Source organism: Rhinolophus sinicus, chromosome 17 (genome assembly GCF_057876585.1).
Source record: "Rhinolophus sinicus isolate RSI-liver-muscle chromosome 17, RSI-T2T, whole genome shotgun sequence".
NCBI lineage: Eukaryota > Metazoa > Chordata > Mammalia > Chiroptera > Rhinolophidae > Rhinolophus > Rhinolophus sinicus.
In genome coordinates this window covers 21,683,249-21,704,814 of record NC_142517.1, presented here as the reverse complement: position 1 = coordinate 21,704,814, position 21,566 = coordinate 21,683,249, and the positions used below count along the sequence as shown (strand labels likewise).

At 38.5% G+C, this 21,566-nt stretch overlaps 1 long non-coding RNA gene across 1 annotated transcript in view; it reads left to right on the top strand.

The window, feature by feature from the left end:
- Positions 1-21,566, top strand: part of LOC148754742 (uncharacterized) — a 25,136-nt gene extending 3,570 nt beyond the window's left edge. Inside the window, exons 2-3 of the long non-coding RNA XR_016019732.1 lie at positions 17,226-17,301; positions 18,637-21,566. This is a non-coding gene — a long non-coding RNA (uncharacterized LOC148754742). The remainder of the gene's footprint in view (positions 1-17,225; positions 17,302-18,636) is intronic.

The window sequence follows — 21,566 nt, the reverse complement described above, 5'->3', positions numbered from 1 at the left end:
CTCCATTACATCATGCAGTATAAGTGACTTCCAAAAGTCACAACACAAACTCTCTTGATGAATGAAGCAATGGAAACTGGACACACCAACTTCCTATTTTGAGTTATATTAACTGGTGAAACCATCCTCCCTGCCCTAACTATACCTCAGACATGTCCCATCTTTTTCAGAAAATACGTTGATCCAGCTTCTCAGATTTTTTTGTTGGTAATTGGTTCAGATTTGTTAATTCTTGTGAACTAAGTTAGGAGAATGTATAGGCTATAATACTTAGATGGGCCACACATTCTGGGCTCATATTAAAAACCTCTGGTGTAAAATTTCCCTGCTTGGCAGGAGAGGTACCGTTGTTGAATTTCTTTGACAATACTCTCTTGTTCTCCATTACAGGAGAGAAATTCTGTTAACAAGTAGTGTACAAACCCCTACCCTTGTTGTGTGTAACAAAATTAAGAATAGAGTTATATTCAATTAACAGAAGGTTTGCAAATATTATAAAAGAAGGAACTGCTTTGAAATACAAGTGTTAAAGTTCTCCAGAGAAACAGAACCAATAGAATGCATATATGGAGAAAGATTTATTTTGAGGAACTGGCTCATATAATCGGGGGAGCTGGCAAGTTTGCAATCTGTAGGGCAGACTGGCAGGCTGAAAACAGGCAAGAGTTGAGGTTGCAGTCTTGAGTTCAAAATCCGTAGGCAGAATTTCTGTCATGGTCTCAAGGAAGTAGTATTCATTCTACTCCGGGAAACCTCAGTGTTTGCTCTTAAGGCCTCCAACTGACTGTGGCCCACCCACATTATTGACTGTAATCTCCTTTACTTAAAGTTCACTGATTGTAAATATTAATCACATCTACAAAATACTCATCACAGCAACATCTAGTGTCGTGTTTAACTAAACAACTGGGCACCATGGCCTAGTTAAGTTGATGCATAAAATTTAACCATCACAACAATCTTCATTCAATATTATTTTGGCAAAGGCACAAGATCCGTAGGTTTAAATATAATTAAATACCTTAGTGAGCGACATAAAGCATGCTTTCATTAAGAAAACAAATCCCCCACTGAAACTAATAAAAAAATGGGGGAATACATACATACATACATACATACATAGCATCCATTCATCTCTTAAGACAAAAAGAGAAAACAAATCCCCTTGTTTTCACTTTTCTTTGCTTGGTTCAGTGAGTTGTGGTGGTGGTGGCGGTGGTGGGGGTGGGGGAGGGAGGACTGGATGTCAGTTTTCAGGGGCCCTTTTTTGCATAATCATGTAAAATATTTGTGCCAGAATATTGGGGACAGTGTGTCTATTAGGATCAAAAGATAAACAAATTGTTTACAATCTAGTAGGAGGTAGAGACATATGTACAATCTGTGTTACATGTTATATGTTGTATTATAAATTAGGTGCCACAAAAAGATATCAAGGTAATAGTGTTGTAGGCATATAAAAGGGTTTGGATTTGATGGTGCTTCCAACTGAAAGGAAGTTTCACAGACTTGTGAGGGCAGCATTGCAAACCTTCCTTACTACTTTTTCAATACAGGCAGGTGGAGGGGGAGAGGTCATAAGCCTGAGGAAATTGTTTCCAAGGTAGTGGCACTCCCTTAATGTGGGCAATGTTAGTGGCGCCACAGAGATGGCTAGAATTCATCAAATTCACCAACAAGTTCTGACATTTGATGGTTCAATTAGGGTGATTATGGATAAGGTTTAAAAATCTGCTTTGTCAGCGGGTGATCCAACGAGGTGTTGCCATACGGAGCATGTTCCCCACCCCACACCCAGTCCAGAAGAAGCTCAAAACATGGAGCTAAAGTTATGACGTTAATAAAGTTATCACATTAATAATTATTTGTGATGTGATGTGATTGGCAAAAATATTTTGTAACTGTTCTTCAGGCAGATAATTGCAGCAGGTCAGGTTTTTCTCTACCTTGTAGGAAGGTTTCTACAACTCTTTGTGTGTGTGTGTGTGTGTGTGTGTGTGTGTGTGAGTGTGTGTGTGTGTGTGATATAAAAAGTGTCCATATTGTATGCTTTACCTTGAGAGAGAGCGACAGAGAGATGTTTATGACACAGAGATTATGACAGAAAGAGTTTTGAGTGTTTTTATACTAGTCTAAAGGGCTCACAAATGCTTTTTTTTCTTTTCTGGAAGAAAGTTGGTGAAAATAATAAACTAGCTATGACCCGAATCATTAACAAGAAGTGAAACACGATGGGGGGCAGTATGTGTGGAAGGAAATGAGAGCAGAACAGAGTAGTTGCGTTGGTAATTTTGTTTTGTTTTTAATTGCAGACATGTAAATACTGAATTTTCATAGTGTTGAGGAACCAAAATGAATTGGAAGGATAATACTCCTTATACCAGATGTTCAGCATAAATGTTATATAAGAATGTACACAATTCTTGGACATTAAAATGTCTCTGCGCAACAACAATTGGAGGAACATAATTCATTAGTCTTTTGATATGGGTGCATAGCTTATGCAAATTTCAATGGGCTTTTTCAACTATAGTATCTATGTTTAATTTGGAAGACCTTATATTTGTAATAACTCTTTATTTTGGATTTTCTATAATAATTGGATTTCATTCAATTTTATTTTAAAGGCAGGTAATATGAAATACATAACTAAACATTTAACAGTATTTTAGCTTGTGGGATTATTCATATATTTGTATCTGCAAAACAGAAAAAATATGCAATTTAAGAGATACTTTCGAAAAGGGGTGAGCCACAAAGCACCACTCCTCTCTTTAAACTCATTTGCTTGGTATTTGAACTCATCATCTCATGGCTTTGAACACTTGATATGAGAGGACTTCCTAGTTAATAATTCCAGCTCCAGACAATCCTCTGAACTCCAGACTTTTATATCTAACAGCTTAACGAACTCCACTTAGATGTCTGAAAGGCATTTCATATATAACATGTCTCAAGATGAACCCTTGTTTGCCCCTGCCTCTCAACCCCCATTAAACTTGCTCCTCCTGAATTGCTTGTTATGTCAGTACAATTCTTCTACTCTTGGCTCAGGCCAATGATTTGGGAGTCAACAATCTCTCCTCTTTGCCTAACACCCAATGGGCCATTTATGAGCAAATCCTCTTGACTCATCCTTTGAGTTTTCAACTGTTTTTGGCTCATTCAATTGGCCTTACAGTGCTCTACAAGGAGGCCCCACCGTAGCTGCTCCCTCATTTACCTTCTTCCAATCCATCCTCCACACCTCTCATTTCATCTCCTATTACACTCCCCTTTCATTTTCATCCAGTGTCATGGTCTGTATTTGTTTTCTATTGCTACCATAACAAATGACCGCAAATTACCACAAATTTAACAGTATAAAACAATTCAAATTTACTATCTCACGGTTCTGTAGGTCAGAAGTTGAGTTAGCTCAGCTGTTTTCTTTGGTTTTTGGCAGAATCCCATGCCTTATGTTTGCAGGACTGAGGTCCCCATTTCCTTGCTGGCTGTCAGCTAGGGTCTGCCCATGGCTCCCAGAACCTCTCTCTGGTCCTTGCTCATGGGACCCTACAGCTCAGAGCCAGCAACAGTGCACGCTGTTCTTCTCACACTTGGAATCTCTCTGATTTTCCCTCTGCTGAATCGGAAGTGAACTGAATTTGAGAAATGTATTAACCTACTAAATAGATTATTATTACATTGGCATTGTAGGTTCTTTAGCTGAAATATAGAACTAACAATTTTTCTTAAGGAAAGGATAGATTATGATATTTACTGTAGAATCATGTAGAATTCAGTGAGAAACGGTTTAGTATACTTTTACAGTTTGTTGCTTTTATAATCTTAGACTGTAAAATAAAACAGTCGAACTGAAAATGTTGTGCTCTTACCCAATTTCATTGCCCCAATGCTTTCCACGCTCTTTTGCTTTTTGCTGGCCAGCGTACTACTACTTTTTACGCCACATATTTGAAAGTGTCAAATGAAAGTACTGTTGCAGCCAGGCGGCAGCTGACTGTGTTTTTACTTAAGTGTGAGATAGCATTCACATGTCAACTTGCATTTTTTAATGAAATAATTTTTATGAATTCCAAATACACTAAAACATTGCCAGAATTACCTTTGAAAGCTTAGTGTAAAGTAATAAATATAGACTCCAGCAGCACCTCAATATATCAAATATCCATTCTCATAGAGACTTGGTGAAATCAACATGAAAATATTAACAATTTTAGCTTTTAAAAACATTTACTCTTGATATTGTTTTCATTTTATACATTTCTCTATAGATTATCATTGTATACCTTTCTCCACATTATTGCCCCTATGATTGGCTATAAACTAAGGACATTTGTTGGTGCTACCTAGCCACCCCCAAGTGTGATAGACTAAACACTACTTCATTATCGTGACAACAAAGGGAAGCTGAGCTTTATTTCACACTATTTAAAAAATGTCTGAATTTGGGTATAAATAACTTACTTCCAGTTTCAGCACCACGAAATAAAAGATTCACAGTGGACTGTTTGAGGTCGACAAAATTCACACATGTCTCCAAGAGTGGAGGGTCTGTAGGTTAAGATTGGCACCTGAGTTAGAAAATCTACAAAACACAAACTTTAAGGGTTCAGAGGGAAATTTAAGAGAATACAATGTGAATTAACAGCCTTAGGAAAGATCAAGAATGGGAAGAACTACGAAAAGAACTACAGAAAAGAACAGATAAGGAAAGCATGCAGAATAAGAGTTGCATATTGATATGCAACTCTAGGAGGCTCAGCTAAAAGGGGTTAGGACAAACTGGTCAAGGTTTCCCAAGGGCGACATTTAAGAGACACAAGCCAAGTTTTCAATTCAGGTGGTCACTGGTGATACAACTTCTACTTAAAACTAAAGGGAACAAACAGGTCAGAGCCTGTGTGTGTAGGTATGATGAGTTTGAAGGAGGAATCTTAGATTCTGGGTGCAGCAATGGTCAAGATGGTCCCAAGGTGTAAATCCAATTCTTTAAACCTGTGCTAAGGTACTTGGGTAACATGAGACCACACCTGGAATTTTCTTTAGCTATATGATGCTTATGTCTCAGAATGGCCTCCCTCACACTAGTAAAGATTAGCAGGTATTTTGGACTGATGGTATGTTCCGGAATAAAGTGAACAGAAGAAGAAAGAAAATTTCAAAAGGTCATGAGCCCAGGAGTATGATCTTCAGAAGAGCGATTTCATCTTTCTTAAATTCCACATAAGAGTGGAGTGCTATAGGGATGATCTCCTATTTGGGACCTGCCCGGGGCAGTTTAAGGTAGGAGTACCTCATTCTATCCTAGTTAAATTTAAGACAAGTACTTTTTAACACTTTATAAATGTCATTCATGTTGCTTATCTTTTTGACTTCTGGCTTTATGCACTAGAAAGAGAAAAGCTAAACAGGGCTTTTTTTGGACAAGATCCTTATAAGCGCAATAGTTCTTCCAGTAAGTAAGGAATCAGACTTACAAAAATATCAGAGGGAACTTTTCAGATGTAGCTGCAGAGAGGTGAGATGGTGAATTTGAACTAGTTATTTCCACTTAGAATGCTGAACCTTTTTAAGTTTACTTATGTATCCTCCTATACCCTAGCTTGCTCTGGAAACCAATAGAGAGAAATAACTAGTACTTTATGCATGTGATGTGTCAAAGACTACATTTTAGAGGACTGCAGAAAGAAGAAAAAATAGAAATATCCGTAATCAGTGGTAGAGACATGCTAAATGCCTTCATTACTGGTTCTAGATGGAGAAAGGGAAAGCCATTTTATAGCTACTGATTTCCTATTCTTTTTAAAAATAGTTTAATTAAAATATAGCTAACATATATTATATTAGTTTCAGGTGTACACCGTAGTTATTCAATATTTATATACCTAAAGAAGTGGTCACCATGATAAGTCCAGCAACCATCTGACACCATACTATGCTATCACAATATCATTGGCTATATTCCCAATGCTGTACATTATATCCCCATGACTTATTTGTTTTATACAAAGGAAATTTGTTTTACAAAGGCAATTTGGACCTCTTATTCCCCTTCAATTTTTCCTTTTTAAAATTGTTCAATTATAGTTGACATTCAATATTGTTTTATATTCATTTCAGGTGTACAGCATAGTGGTTAGACATTTGTATAATTTAAGAAATGAGCCCCCTGAGTAGTCTAGTACCCACCTGGCACTACACATAGTTATTACCATATTATTGACTATATTCACTGTGCTTTACTTTACATCCCATGACTATTTTGTAACTATCAGTTTGTACTTCTTTTTTGTTTGTTTTTGTTTATTAGTTTCAGGTGCACAAAACAGTGTAATAGTTAGACATTTATCATTTATATCCCTCACACAGTGTCAATCCCCCTACCCCCATCCACTGTCCCTCTGACATCGCACACAGCCATTACATTTCCACTGTCTCTATTCCTAATGCTGTACTCCGCTTCTTGTAACTATATATATAAAATTGTAGTTGACATTCATTATTGTTCAGCTTCAGCTTCAGGTGTACAGTGCAGTGATCAGGCAGTTTGTACTTCTTAATCCCTTCACCTCTTTTACCCTGCCCCCAACTCCCTCCCATCTATCATCACAACAAATCTAGTACCCATCTGCACCATACATAGTTATTACAATATTATTGACTATATTCCTTATGCTATACCCTACACCCCCATGATTACTGTGAAACAACCAATTTGTACTTCTTAATCCCTTCCCCTTTTTTACTCACCCTCAACGCCCCTCCCATCTGGCAACCAACAATATGTTCTCTGTATCTATGAGTTTGTTTCTGTTTTGTTTATTTTGTTCATTAGATTCCACATATAAGCGAAATTACATTGTATCTGTCTTTCTCTGACACTCCACTCAGCAAAATACCCTCCAGTTTCATCCATGCTGTGACAGATGGCAAGGACACATTCCCTTCCATGGCTGAGCAATATTCCATTGTATATATGTACCACGTCCTCTTTATTCATTTATCCATTGACAGACACCTAGGATGCCCCCACATCTTGGCCATTGTGAACAATGCTGCAGTGAACATATGGCTGCACACGTCCCTTCAAAATAGTGTTTGGGTTTTTTCAGATAAATACCCTGAAGTGGGATTACTGGGTCCATCTTTGTCTCTTGTTATAGCCTTTGTTTTTGAAGTCTATTTTGTCACCCACTGCCTGTGACCTGCCGGGGACTACCTGATAAGAGCTGCAAAGCAATCTGCAGTTGTTTGCTGCCTCTGCTAACCCTGGAGGCCTGAGAAAGAGGCCACACTGTGAACCCAGGACAACTGCCACATAGCTCCACAGAAAGCCAGGATACCCCGTGGAGTGCTGCCACCTTCCAGCTCCCTTAAGGTTCAGCCACTGATATGGTTCAGCCACTGAAAAAGCCTCATGTGGTACACAAGTTGGGTGAGTCAGAGTTTCAGGGAGTCACTAGAGTGGGAAGAGTTGTGGTCACCAGGTTAATGTAAATTCTGGTTTGATGCGAGGGCTGAGCCTGAAGTTACTCAGCAAAGGTCTCAGAGTACACTGAGGTCAGTTGCCGCCAGCCTGGGGTCTGTCGGACTCTGATAGTTTTCCAAAAAAGAATGCAATGAAAGCAGGGCTGGCTGCTCTTGGAGAAAGTACCTCCCGTGTTGGGGAAGTTGGGTGAGGCGGGATCCCAGTGAGTCAGCAAGACAGAGCTGCTAAGCTCACCAGACCAATTAGATTTCAGATTTGGCCTGGGGGCGGGGTGTGTAGGCTCAAGAAAGATGGCGGCCACCTGCCACCTGCACTGGAGGAGGATTTCCTCACAGGGAAATGGTGACTGTCCTCCAGCCCTCAATCTGAAGCAATACAACTCACTCTGCCCCCGTATGTCTCTGACACCCCTGAGTTACTGTCCCTCTGCTGGAGCCTAAGGTGAGTGCCTGGCAGGAGAAAGTCTGTGCAGGGACCCTGGGTTTCCCACGGCCTTCCAATCCCACCTAGATGATCGGAATCCCCACTGTTTTTCACAGCCAATTGTTGTGGGGGCTCCTCTTCTCAGCACCAGTACTCTGGGTTGGGGAGACCAGTGTGGGGCTGGGATCCCTCGCTCCTTTGGGGGTAACCTCCATAGCCAAGATATCCTTCCTGGTTCTCAACCTCCACACGGAGGTTTGGGGTCAGCCAGTTCCGCATTTCCACCTCTCTTAACAGTCAGGACGTGGCTTCTTTATAGCCTCAGTTATAAAACTTCTGTTCAGCCAAACTTAAGATGGTTCTCCAGGTTGATTGTTCTGTAATTTAGTTGTAATTTTAATTTGTTCATGGAAGGAAGCAGGCACAATGTTTATCTTCTCCGCCATTTTGCATCTCCTCCTAGACCCTGACTTCTTTACCACAACCACAACAATCCCATAGTAATGTTCTCTAATAAAGATGTATAAATTTTAAGGAGTTGGAGTCTATAGAGAAGAAATGAATAGAAGTTATTTCAAAATGTAGTAACACTGAAAAAAAAAATACATAAAGTTCTGCATGGAATTCTTGGTATAGATCTGGAAGGGGCCCTTAGAAATTATTTCCTTCAGTTACCTCCGTTTGAAGATGTCAAGGCTAAGACCTAGAGCGGTAAAGTTTACATGTCCAAAGGCTGGTTGGTGACAGATCCTGGACTAAAGTTTTAGGTCAGCAGATTCCCAGTTCAGTGCATTTTCTGTAGCTTCTAAAAACTGACTTTGCTTTATTAAAGCATAATTATAAGCATCAACTATTTGTAAAATATCTTCTACATAATAGGACATTTTATTTGCATTTCTTAGTAAATTTACCACTACATTAATTTATTTAGTAAATTAGGTTTTTTTTTCTTCCTGTCCATGATATTCTTCACTAGCAGGTAATTCCATGTCATACCTTCACCCCATCCCATTTTATTTTCACCTGGTGTCTGAAAGATGGAGTCACTCAGGCATTTCTCAAGATCATGACAACTACTAATTTACTTTTAAAATATTTCAAATCTAAAAGGGTTTTGAGCTGCAAAATTTAATAAGGTTTTTTTTCTTAAAGGTATTTCTAGTCTTTTATCCAGTAGTTATGGATAACTTCTACAAATGACTTCCTAGAAAAATACTTTAAAAAATCCAAAATGTCCCCTAACTTTGTTCTTTTTCCTACAAGTTGTTTTGGCTATTCTGAATCTTTTGCATTTTCATATATATTTTAAAATCAGCTTGCCACTTTTACAAAGTAGCCTGCTTGGATTTTGACTAGGATGCCTTAAATCTATAAATCATTTTGGAGGGAATTGACAGCTTAACAATATTGAATCTAATCTATGAACATGGCATATCTCACCATTTACTTAAATCTTCTTTAATTTTTCTCAGCAATGTTTGTAGTTTTTAGTATATGAGTCATAAACATCTTTTGTGAAATTCTTAAGCGTTTTGTATGTTTGATGCCATTGTAAATGGTAAATTTTAATTTTTGATTGTTTATTGCTAATATATGGAAATACAATTGTTTTTTTGTATATTGACATTGAACCTTACTATCTTTCTAAACTCAAATTTAGATCTAACAGCTTATTTACAGATTGTTTAGGATTTTTTCATATATGATCATGTCATTTGTGAATAAACAGATTTGTGTCTTCCTTTCCAATCTGTTTGCTTTTCTTTCTTTCTCTCACCTTATTATAGTGTTATAACCTTTAGAACAATGTTAGATAGAAATGGTGGCAGTGGACATTCTTGCCTTGTTCCCCATTTTAGGGATGTGTTCAGTCTTTCACCATTAATATGACACTAGTTATAGGATTTTATAAGCTTCTTATCAGTTTGAGGAAGTTCCCCTCTATGAGGTCGGTGCAAAAGTAATTGCGGTTTAAAAGATTAAAAATTGCAAAAACTGCAATTATTTTTGCACCAACCTAATAGTTCTATTTTCTGAGGTAATATGCAAACTATAAAAATAATTGTCAGCTTGGCATAATTTTGAGTAATTAAAATATGTATCTCAATTATGTTCTTCAATCTTGACATATACTATCTTTTCAATAAAATGCTCATCAATAATAATAGCTGAGTCAGTTTGAACTCTATTCTTGCTTTGGACAGGAAAAAACCAAACACATTGGCTGAAGTAGAAGTGGGGGTATTTGATCACGTAGCTGAAAATTATACTCAGGGACTTGTGATGCATCAGGGCCCAGCATCTCTCTCCCAGGATCTCTGCTCTTTTCCTTCTTTCTGGCACCGTTCTTAGACATCCTCTCTTCTTGTGATGGTTAAAATGGGTGCAGCAGTACCAGATACAACTTCTCAGACTTAAGGCCACCAGAAAGGAGTATTTGCCTCTCTCCTGGAAGTCTCAGGAAAAGGCTTGCTGCCTCTAGGTCTGGGTTGGGTCACTTGCCCATGCCTAAACGAATTAGCCTGGCCTGGAGAATGCGATGAGTTGATAGGCTCAGGCCCATGTCCAGTGTCCCATCTGGAGTTGGGTGATGCAGAGCCATCAAAACCACACAGTCTGAAGGTAGAATTACAGTGAGTGATTGGGAATGTTGGGAAAATAGGTAAGAGTGAAATTTCAATTTGATGATGAGGTTGGGGTCAAAGGCCCTCCATGTGGGTGGTCAGTACTACCTAGGGTTGAATTTTGTGGTGGCACAGAAATAATTTTTTACTGAATTTCTATTAGGGCCACTGTGCAAAGAATCTGTAGAATAAATGCCATAGTCAAACAGTTGCTAACATGTAGGTTCTAGCCCATCTCAGCATTTATAGTCTGGGCCACCAGCTAGCACCGTTGGGTCACTTGGGGCATGAGCCCAAGTCGACACTAATAAAACCACAGAACCTTGTTAGCTGTTATTTCCTTTCATACCTCTCATGGCTGTCACCCTCAGGTCTAGAATACAGGCTCTTCAGGGCATCTCCTTCTTATTCTTTTCCATCCTATTCTGTACATTTTTTCTCTGAGTCATCTTCTCATTGCTTCCCACTGCTGACCTCTCTCACAACACTTTCTATTGCTCTCTGACAATCCTATTCTATTCTCTTCAACATCCTCAACCTCTTCTCGGAACTCACTGTGTTCTTGTCCTAATGTAAACATGGCTTTTCCTTGACATCATTACTTTTCAGGCAGCTTGCCTTAAAGATGCTGTCCATTCTTTCTTCATCTGTATGTGGGCCAGGAGGTGACATTCACTTAGACCTTCATTGTGACTTCCAAACCCTGACTCTCCAATCATATCCAAAAAGCCCTCTTTCTTTGAGTTGTATGATACCCAGCTCTAACACCCACTACCCTTCCTCAACTAATGTGGTCGCTTCCAGGATCACTGAGGATTATAAGTGGTTCCTTATCAAGAAGAATGTGAAATAAAAATTATCCTTCCCCCTTGTCTTCTAGTCCCCTAGGACTCTTCTGGAAGCAACTATTATCACCAATTTTTGGATAGCCTTCCAAAGATATTTTATGCAAATATAATCATATGCATATGTGTGTGTGTATGTTTATTGTTTGTTCCTTAGAAATACACAAATGATAGGATATTATATATGCTGTTCTAAAACCTTTCTCTTTTTTTGCTTAACAAAATATTTAGAATAGTTTTTCTTAAGAGTACATACAAATTTTCCTTTTTAAAAAAAGTCTTCTGCCATTGCAAACAAGCTGCTATAAATAACATTTTACCTATGACATCTTTTATATTTGCAAGTTATTTGTGGCACTAGTTCCTAGAAGTGAGATTGCTCATCTAAAGTTATTTACTTTTTTTTTAAGTTGTAGTAAATATTGACAGAATTGTTCTCCATAGGCTGTGTGATGATTTACAGTCATCAGCAATATTTGAGAGTCAGATTCCCATTATCCTTGCCAACACAATATTTTATTCATTTTTTTCACCTTTGTCAATTTGACAATTGAAAAATATTTCATTGAAGTTTTAATTTGTGATTGCACTTTGAGGATGTGTATCATTTCTATTGTTTAACACTGTATTTCCTTTTCTGTGAACTGTTGGCCAACTCCATTGCCTATTGTGATGTCATGATTTATAAGACGAAAAAAGTATTCTGGTCTTGGTTCCCATTTCTGGCACAGAGCTCCTAAAAACCTTGGAATTTCCTAAGTGACAAGAGCAATATGATATCATTTGTTATGTTAATGAGGTGACTTTTGGCACTTAAGATCAGGAGAAGCAACTGAGTGATTAGAGGATTGGAACTTTCAGTCCTATGGGAAGAGGAGTGGGGCTGGAGACTGAATCAGTCACCAATGACTAATGATTTAATCAATCATGCTTTTGAAGCCTCCATGAAAATGCACAAGGATGGGGTTGGGAGAGCTCCTGGGTTTGTGAGCCAGAACTCTTCCTGGTTCCACCATGCTGGACTCCAAGAGGACAGCAGATCCTTTGTTTGGGACTTTGCCCTATGTAGCTCTTTATTTGGCTGTTGATTGTATCATTTAATACCCTTTGAGTAAATGGGTTTCCAGAGTTCTGAGCTGCTTTAGCAAATTAAGTGAACCCAAGGAAGAGGTTGTGGGGAACCTCTGACTTATAGCCGTTAGGTCAGAAGCACAGATAACAGCTGAACTTGTGATTGGCATCTGAAGTGGAAGGCAGTCTTGTAGGACTGAGCCCTTAGCCTGTGGAGTCTGATGCTCTCTCTTGGTAGATGATGTCAGAATTGGGTTGAATTGTAAAACACCTAGCAGGTGTCAGAGAATTGCTTGGTGGAATCCACATGTTGGAATTGTGTGCAGAACCTTTATCTACTGACCTATTGTTTTGTTGTAGGTCTTTATATTATAAGGAAAATAGACCTCTACTGAAATATGAGTTGCAATATATTATTTCCTAGTTTATTGAATTGCCATTTTGGTTTTGGTGTCATGCAGAGTAATTTTATTTGTATATTGTTTAGTTTATCAACCTTTCCATTTTGCTACCTAGATCTCATATCATTCCTATATTTCCCCTATTTTGAGATAATTGAAAAGTTTCTGTACACCATGGTGACTATAGTTAATACTGTATTGAATATTTGAAAGTTGCTAAGAGAGTATGTCTTAAAAGTTCTCACTACAAAAAAATTGTAACTATGTATGGTGATAGACATTACCTAGGCCTACTGTGGTGGTGATCATTTTGCAATCATTACGCTGTACACCTGCAGCTAATGTAATGTTATATGTCAATTATATCTCAATTAAAAAAAAGGAACTTCGTATTAGTTTTGGTAGAAAAGAAATATTTAAAACATATTTCATTATTGTAAAACTTGACTAAGGAGCTTCTCAAAATTCCACTTAAGGTGAATTTTGCCAATTATGCCAACTAAGAAAAAATTTCCTTTGTTTCTTCTAGTACTTCAATTTTTACACACAAATCTTTGGTCCATCTAGAATCCTAGTCTTTCTAACTCCTGCCGCCATTGTGGATCACTTCAGTATTAATGACTCTCTCAATCTTCTATCCACCATGGTCCTTGATTTTCTTTACTTCAACAGCTACTACCCTTCGCATTTCTCACCAACATATCTCAAAACTTCTCATCATCTATGAGACCCATCTTCTTTTCTAAAAACTTAAAACTCACATTCCACTCCCTCCTCACAATCTCTTATTCTTCTAGGTCTCTTGACCTCTTAATTTGGCTACAAATTCAAAATAGTTTCATGAAGACCTCTGACCCTTAGCATCTCTCTTTTTTCTCATATTGTCTGCTTCTCCTAGGCAGGACTACATAATGACTTTTATGAGCCCTAAACATTTTGCCTTCATGGGCCCCTTTCTCCATTAAAAAAAGTTATATTTTGCAATTGTACTTACATAAAGATAAACATACTAATATATATTATAATATTTTCTTTGGCCCAGAAGTTTGTTTTTTGTTTCTGATCCTAAAAGAAATTAAACGTTTTTTTGTGGGCCCTAAACTTTGTGCCTAAAGCATCATTCGGCCCTGCTCTTAGGCACTGATTTACTGCTTTAACCATCTTTCTCAGCACCACCCTTTTCTCTCTTGGCCCTTTGTTTTTCTGTGTATCTGTACTGCCAAACCTCAAACCTATATGAATCTTTTGAGCTCTACTAGAGAAAAATCATAAAAGAGATTGGTGTCATCACAGATTTAGAGTCTATCACATGAATTGGACCCTCAACACTGTTGAACAATCTTTCTACACTTCCCTGATCAATTATTTGTTCCTCATATTAGCTATTCCGAATCATTTAGCCTTCTACTCAACTGAGAGAAAATAAAGCATGAATTCTTTAACTCCCCATTCTTCCATGTTCTGATTTTCCCTGGCTGGGTGACAAAACATTCCAGGATGTCATGACTTAAAACAAAAATCATTTGTCTCTTAAGATTTTGTGGGTTGATGGGCACAGTTGGGCAGTTGTCATTTTGGCTCTTTCATGTTATTGCAGCTTGAGCTGTTGACAGTTTGACCTATAGACAATTGAAGATTTGATTAAGTTGGATGCCCAAGATGTCTCTCCCAGCTGGCTGGGCAACTGATGCTAGTTGTAAGCTAGGAGCTGGGCTGGGGCTGTGGACCAGAGCACCTACGTGGTGCCAGCCTCTCTATGTGGCTGTTCATGGTATGGTGGCTGGGTATGAATGGCCCAAGAGCAAGCATTCCAAAAGTATGTCATAAGCATGGAAGTCCCAGAATGTCTGTTCTACTGCATTGTATTGGTCAAGCAGGTCATTAAGAACAACCTAGATTCAAGGTTAGGAGAAAGACCGTCTTTCCACGGAGGAGTGGTACAGTTCCATTACTGAAGAGCATATGCAATCTGCCATATGTTAACACAGAATTGGTTATCTTCTCACCCATGTTTACTTTCTTCATTCCCATCTCAGAGTGGTGTCCCTCTGTCTGTCCATAGCTGATCTTTTAACATAGCAGCTTGTGCTTAGCCTTGCCCATCTCTTCAGAGACCTTGTTTTATCAAGCATCTCTCCTCTTGTGTGTTTAGTCTTCTCCCTCTACTTGTTGGTTTCTTATGAATATCCTCAAGTCTCCTCCTTAAGAATAATACATTCATCTTTGGTTCTGTGTTCTGCTCCATACCTTATGTTTCTATGTACAAACATTATTATTATTTTTTTTTGGTGAAAAGAAAAGTAGGTTTTATTCCAAAATGCCAGCATTAAAGGAAGACAGTGGACTCCCTGTCACAAAGACTGCCTTCCTGCTTTTAATATCACCAAAGATCTTATAGACACACTGGAGGAGCAGAAAGAAGGAAGGAGAAGTTGGCCAGGCAACTTTAGGAAAAGGTGTATCCTAGAGGCTCTTCTGCCCCAGGGTCAGGAGTGAACCCTGTACAGATGCAAAAAAACTCCTCCCAAGTTACCAGCCAGGTGTGCTCACTGGTCTGAAGTAAAGAGATCCTTTGGAACCGGTATGCATAGTAAATGCACAGTAAACAGTCTTCAAGGTTGTGGGGTGGAGGTGAGGGAAGCAAAGAAAGAAAAAAAAAAAAACTTTCAAAAAGTCCTAAGCCAAACCACTGTCAAGCTGAATTACATCAGAAGTTTAAATTTCAAAAATAGAAGATATAAGGTCACTGTTACAATCCCCTTTGTCCTTTGTTCATTTTATTTCTGTAAAATCAGTAAGGTTAGATTAGAGAGGAAACAAAACAACTACAATTACTCTTTATAAACAGATTAAGACAGTTTTTAAATCCAGGAATACAAGCTGTGACTGCTCTTGCTACTTCCTGCTGGGAGAGGGCGTAGTCCCTGCCTATGGGCCCCAGAATTTATTACAAACACAATTTTTGAAAATTGCATCTATTATGGATTTCATCTTTCTGACTTCCCATTCATCACTCATCAGAGGGACTGCCATCCGTACCACCATATTGAAACTATTCTTGTGGAACTATTCTTGTGGTTACTGAAGACTTCCTAATTCCGTAATCGCGGACACTTTAAAATTTTTATCTCAATCTTTTGGTAATATTTACAGATATTGTTTACTTCCTTGTTCTTGAGATGTTGCATAGGCTTTTATGAATCCTTCTCTACTGGTTTTCTGTATGACTTCTTGGCACTATATAGATGATAAAGCCTTCGAGAATGAAAGTAAAGAATAGAATAGTTTCTTATGACTCTGGAATACCACACGCTTGGTTTAAAACAACAGGAATTTATTCTCTCTCAGTTCTGGAGGACAGAAGTCCAAAATCAGTACCACTGGGCTGAAATCAAGGTATCGGCAGGGGTGTGCTCCCTCCAGACGGTCTACGGGAGAATGGGTCCTTTCCTCTTCCAGCTTTTGATGACTGTTGGCATTCCTTGGCTTGTGATCACTACAGTCTTCAAGGGCAGCATCTTCACATCTCTGTTCTGTCTTCACGTTGCCTTCTTCTTTGTGTGTGTGTCAAATCTCCCTCTGCATCTCGCATATAAGGGACACATGTGACAGCATTTACGGCCCACACAGATAATCCAGGACAATCTCCTCATTTCAAGATGCTTAATTTAATCAGATCAAATCCTTTTCCAAGAAGGGTAACTTTTATAGGTTCCAGTGATTAGGGCATGGGTGCATTTTGAGGTCCCATTTATTAGCTTATCATAGATAGAGAAGAAAACAAACCTAGTTGTTCAAAACCTTATGGAAGGGCATGAATACATGGCTGAGGTGGGCCTAGCTAATATAAGCAAATAGCATGAATTTCAAAAAGAGCAATAGAAATTATTGAGGGCAGTTTTTCAAAAACAGGCTGGAAACCACAGTTTGCAAGAAGAAAAATGGCAACTCTCTTGCAGATTTAGAACTAGAAGAGGGAAGAGGCTGTAATGGAATAGGCTGTAAGGGAAGGAATCTGGAGAAAGCCAAATTTCAGGTAAGAGAGTTGAAGTAGCTTTAGATGGGTACCTACCTTGACATAACAGTTGAATATAGCAAAATCTTGTTCGTATGGGCAGAGCGAGCACTATAAATCAACCTGAACTATAATTTGTTTAAGCTAATAATGGTGTTACAAATCATCGTGGTTTCTAAGTTACTATCTTAGAACAGATGCTGAATAGTTAATGCATAATTAATTAATTATGGTTTATGTAGAAAGGCTACTAAAATTCCAGACAATAGTACTTGACTCTGCCATTATTCAAGAACTTTAATTAAATGGAATCAATTGAATTAATGATCTAATGAATGTAATGATCTTTAGAAGGACTTGCAGTCTGACTTCCCCTAACTGGAGAACAATTGTCCCAAGAGACTCATTTGCGCACTGACCTATCAAGGTAAGCACACTTGCTTGTATAACCAAATAGTCATTGAGCTACACAGCTCCTTAAGCCTAATTTATGTACCGTTTTCGTCTTCTTTGTCTCCCATCTAAAATGGTAAGAATTTAAAAAGCAGTCCATTGTTAATAACAGTAAAATCATATTTCAAATTACGTATCATGAATTTGTTTTGAAATGTGGGAAAAAGATTTTAGTGTTGACCATGATAGACTGAAATTCAAAAAGAATAAAGACAAAAATGGACTGTAATTTTTCCTGAAGCATAGGCTATTATTGATTTCTTCCCCATGATCTCATCAAATAGAAAGTGAAGGGAGAAAAAGACATGTTCAAAGGGACCAGCTACTCAGGTGTTGGGCAGGAGTTTCAAATGAACATTTCTGCCTCATTACAAACATTTATAGGAAGCATCTTGTCCTCATGTAGTAATCATTATTCTCAGTTTGAGTTCATCCCCTGGAGTTTTCACCTCTTCAGAAGGGTGCACTCTGTGCAATTTCTAAGAAGTGCTTCTTTAATGGGAGGGATTTATGTTAAGTTGGTTCAGGAGAGGTAGACAATTGTGGAGCCTTTTTAATGGACTACAAAATACTGTCGAGTAATTAAATAGATTTCTTTTCCCTTCGACTGTTCCATGGTTTTAAAAACACTCCGCTGAGCATGTAAAATCAATTTCCATTACTGGCCTTGACCTTTGCAGTTTTATAAACATGTTTTTTTCCCCTGAGTTTGGAATGTGGTTCAAAGGCAATACTAGAAGAAGACTAGAGATAAGACAGGTCATTATAATAAAAGTTATTGCTTTTACAGTGAAAGTCTCCCTTTCACACAGGTATTCATTCAACCACTGTGTATGTTCTAAATATACTATATGAATACGTGCTTCTTTATATTATATATGTATATGTGTATTTATATTAGAGGTAGTATTTTAATTTTTATTGTTCTACAATAAAAAAAAATTGTGCTTTGTTTTCTCTGCTAAAGGTATTTTTTCCTTTCCCATTCCAAGAAAGTAGCCAAGCCATTGTATTTCTTTGCCCCAGGGGCTTTGGGTTGTTGAATGGAAAGCAGATGTTGCCAGAGGACAGCTTTATTCCTTTTTGTTCATTTTGTTTTGGAACACTAGACCCTTTATGGGGATTAGGCCACCTCGTTCAGAGTGGAAGAGAAGAAAGACAGAGCTTTGGGGTTGGGAGGTGCGTGGAAATAGAACTGACTATAGGCAAGCGATTCCTTGAGTTGAGCAAGGGGAAGGGGACTTGGGTAGTTTCCAAAGAAACAGCACAAGTCCTGCTGGTTAACTCCTGGTTTGGTGGATTGCCACAGGATGCTAAAGAGGAAGAACTCGAGGAGCCATGATCTCAGGAATTGACATGACAGAGACACTTGTTCAAATTTATCTGTGAGTACAACTTCCCTCAGGGACCAGATTATGTGGCCTGGACAATGAGCATATCAATGGGGACCAATGGGGACCAATTTTTTTGACTGCATAAGACACCCTCACTCCTGACCTTTGTTATCACCTGGAAATGGGAGTGGAGGAGGGCAATCGAGAAATGCTGAAATGGAATTTCCTGCCAGCCAGTTGCTGCTCTAAGCAACTCAATTTGATTTACACAAAATAATGTGATATTTCTTACACTCAGAGTTATGGTGAAATTTTCAGTGCCCTTTCTTTCCCCTACTTTATCTGTAAAATGGTGAATATTAAACTCACCTTGCAGAGTTGTTTTAGCATTAAATTAGATGACATGTATAAAGTGACTGTATCACGTAATGTATATTCAATAAATTATCACCAGGAAATATTTATATGTGTCCATACTGTTGCAAGAATAGAATCAGGTGCTAGGTTTTCAAAAAAGCATAAGACATACTTACAGTTTTTCAAGGATTTTGTTATAATTAAAGATGCAGATTAAATATATAGGACCATCTAGAAGTACTAGGTTTATATGTCTAAGCAAGAAATGTAGGCAGGTGAAACATGGGGGAGGCCATAGGGAAATTGAGTGGGAAAATTTGGAGTCAGGAATCATGACATAGAACAGAAAACCTACAGGAAGCTTAGAAGAGAAGTTGGCCGCACTAGGGATGAAAGGAATTTGTGTATGATGCTATCATTGGGAAATTATTCCCAAGACACAAGTAGTCATTCATAAACAACACTTGGCCAGCAGGTTTGGATTTCTTTTTCTTTTTTTCCTTCTTCCACCTCCCTTCCTCACTCCAGCTCAAGCTGTTATTTCTCAGTCGAGTTGTGTAGGACACAGCTCCCTGGCCCACACTGGTATTATGAACCTTGCGCTCTCCCCAGCTGAGGCAGTCGGTCACTGGTCGTCGGTCGGCCGCTCACAGCAGCTCACGGCAGCTCTCGCTGTCTGCCGGCCACTCACGCTGGCCACCAGCGGCTCCTGGCAGCACACAGTAGCCCACGGCAGCACACAGCAGCACATGCCATGCCAACCTCTGGCTGTTCAGAGCAATCCAGCTCCAGGGAGAGCTGTTTGTTCACAATCTTAGCTGTAGAGGGCGCAGCTCACTGGCCCATGTGTGACTTGAACCAGCAACCTCGGCGTTAGGAGCACTGGTGCTCCAACCACCTGAGCCACCGGGCTGGCCCCGGGGGTTAGGATTTCAACACAGGAATTTTGGGGAGACACAAATATTCAGTCCATACCATGGGTCTATATTTATAACTTTCCAATCTAATCACTTACTATATGGCTTTTTCAGTTGATCTTTAAAAGAATTTATAATTTCACCCAACTATTATAATTTAGAATTTATACCTCCAGGAATAATTTCAATATGTAAAATATTTTTGCCTCCCCCTTTTTATTTATTTATTTATTTATTTATTTATTTATTTTCTTAGCTGAATTCTACAAGCAGTTTGAACTTCTACTTATTGAAACTAAATCAGGATAATTGACTAGGCCTCCCATAACAGGCGAGACTTTGTACAGGTTCAAATTAAGGTGAACTTTTTTATCTCTAAGGAAAATGTGGGGAAAAATTGTACCTTTAATTCAGGTACATGCTTTTTAAAATAATTGAATAGACCTCCTACAATAGGAGGGGCTTTGTAGAGACTTAAATAGAAGGCAATTTCTTTTATTTCTATGGCATGCTTTTTTGGAGAAAATATTTATATTCAAAATCATATGGTATTTAGGCAAATCTGTACAAAATATAAAGCATGGGTATAACTTAAATACATAATCAGTGCTGTTGTGTTTTCCCTCTTCTTGCACTAAGCAGGTGGTTAATAATGATGAATGATGAATTTTTTCCTGGGGATACAGATTCAAATCACTATGAATTACAGAAAATAAAGTGCTATTTATTATTCATCCATGTTTATGGAATTGGGCATAAGCCCAATTTATATTTAAAGGAATCTATGACAAGGGAGATCAGCAGAGTCATGGGTACAGTAAGCCATTTAACTTTATAAAGTAATACATTTTAAACTTGTATTGTAGTTTGGACTTTTTATGGAGTTGAATGGTTCATTTCTGCTCCTCATTTTCTAGGCGTAAACTGACTTTATTTGCAAAATAAAGATGGCCTCATAGCTCCTATCCACCACCTGTGAGCCTAGCCAAGGTCCACACTTCGAACTTCCAAAGAGCTCCCATCTTCTTTGAGAGTGTGACCCAGAGCTGGCTGGTTTTACTATCCAGTCCTTTGGGTGCTATAACGAGCCTTTTCTCAGTGGATTGGTCTTCCTTTTTTTTGTTAAATCGACAGTTTGACTTCTGAGTAAATCTTAGCGTTGGCAGATACCACTTGTATCTGTCTTTCTGTTCAAGTGCTTGAAGTTATTACCCCACTCAGATTGTTCTTCCTTTCCCCTGAACTCCTACCCCACCTAGAGTTTGCACCACATGATTTCAAATCGAATTCTATAGTGTTGTTTTGTTGCTGCTTGTCTCACATAGCCCTTATTCCTCCTCTGCCCCACTCCCTTCCCCATCTAAATTGTGATGGTTTAGAAGACACAACTCATAAGTGGTATGTCTTTGTAACCTCCACAGTGCCAGTCATGTAGAGGTGCTCAGATTAGGCTTTTTCACCTAGAGAGAACTGGGACAGGTGCTGCCATTTATCTTGTATATTCTCTGTCCCAAGTGCCATTAGACACTTTACATATTATTTCTCATCCTTACTATTTAGTATCATCCTGGAGAAGATGCTGCAAGAAGACTGATATTTTTACCTCATTTCTCAGTTGAATCTGACACTCA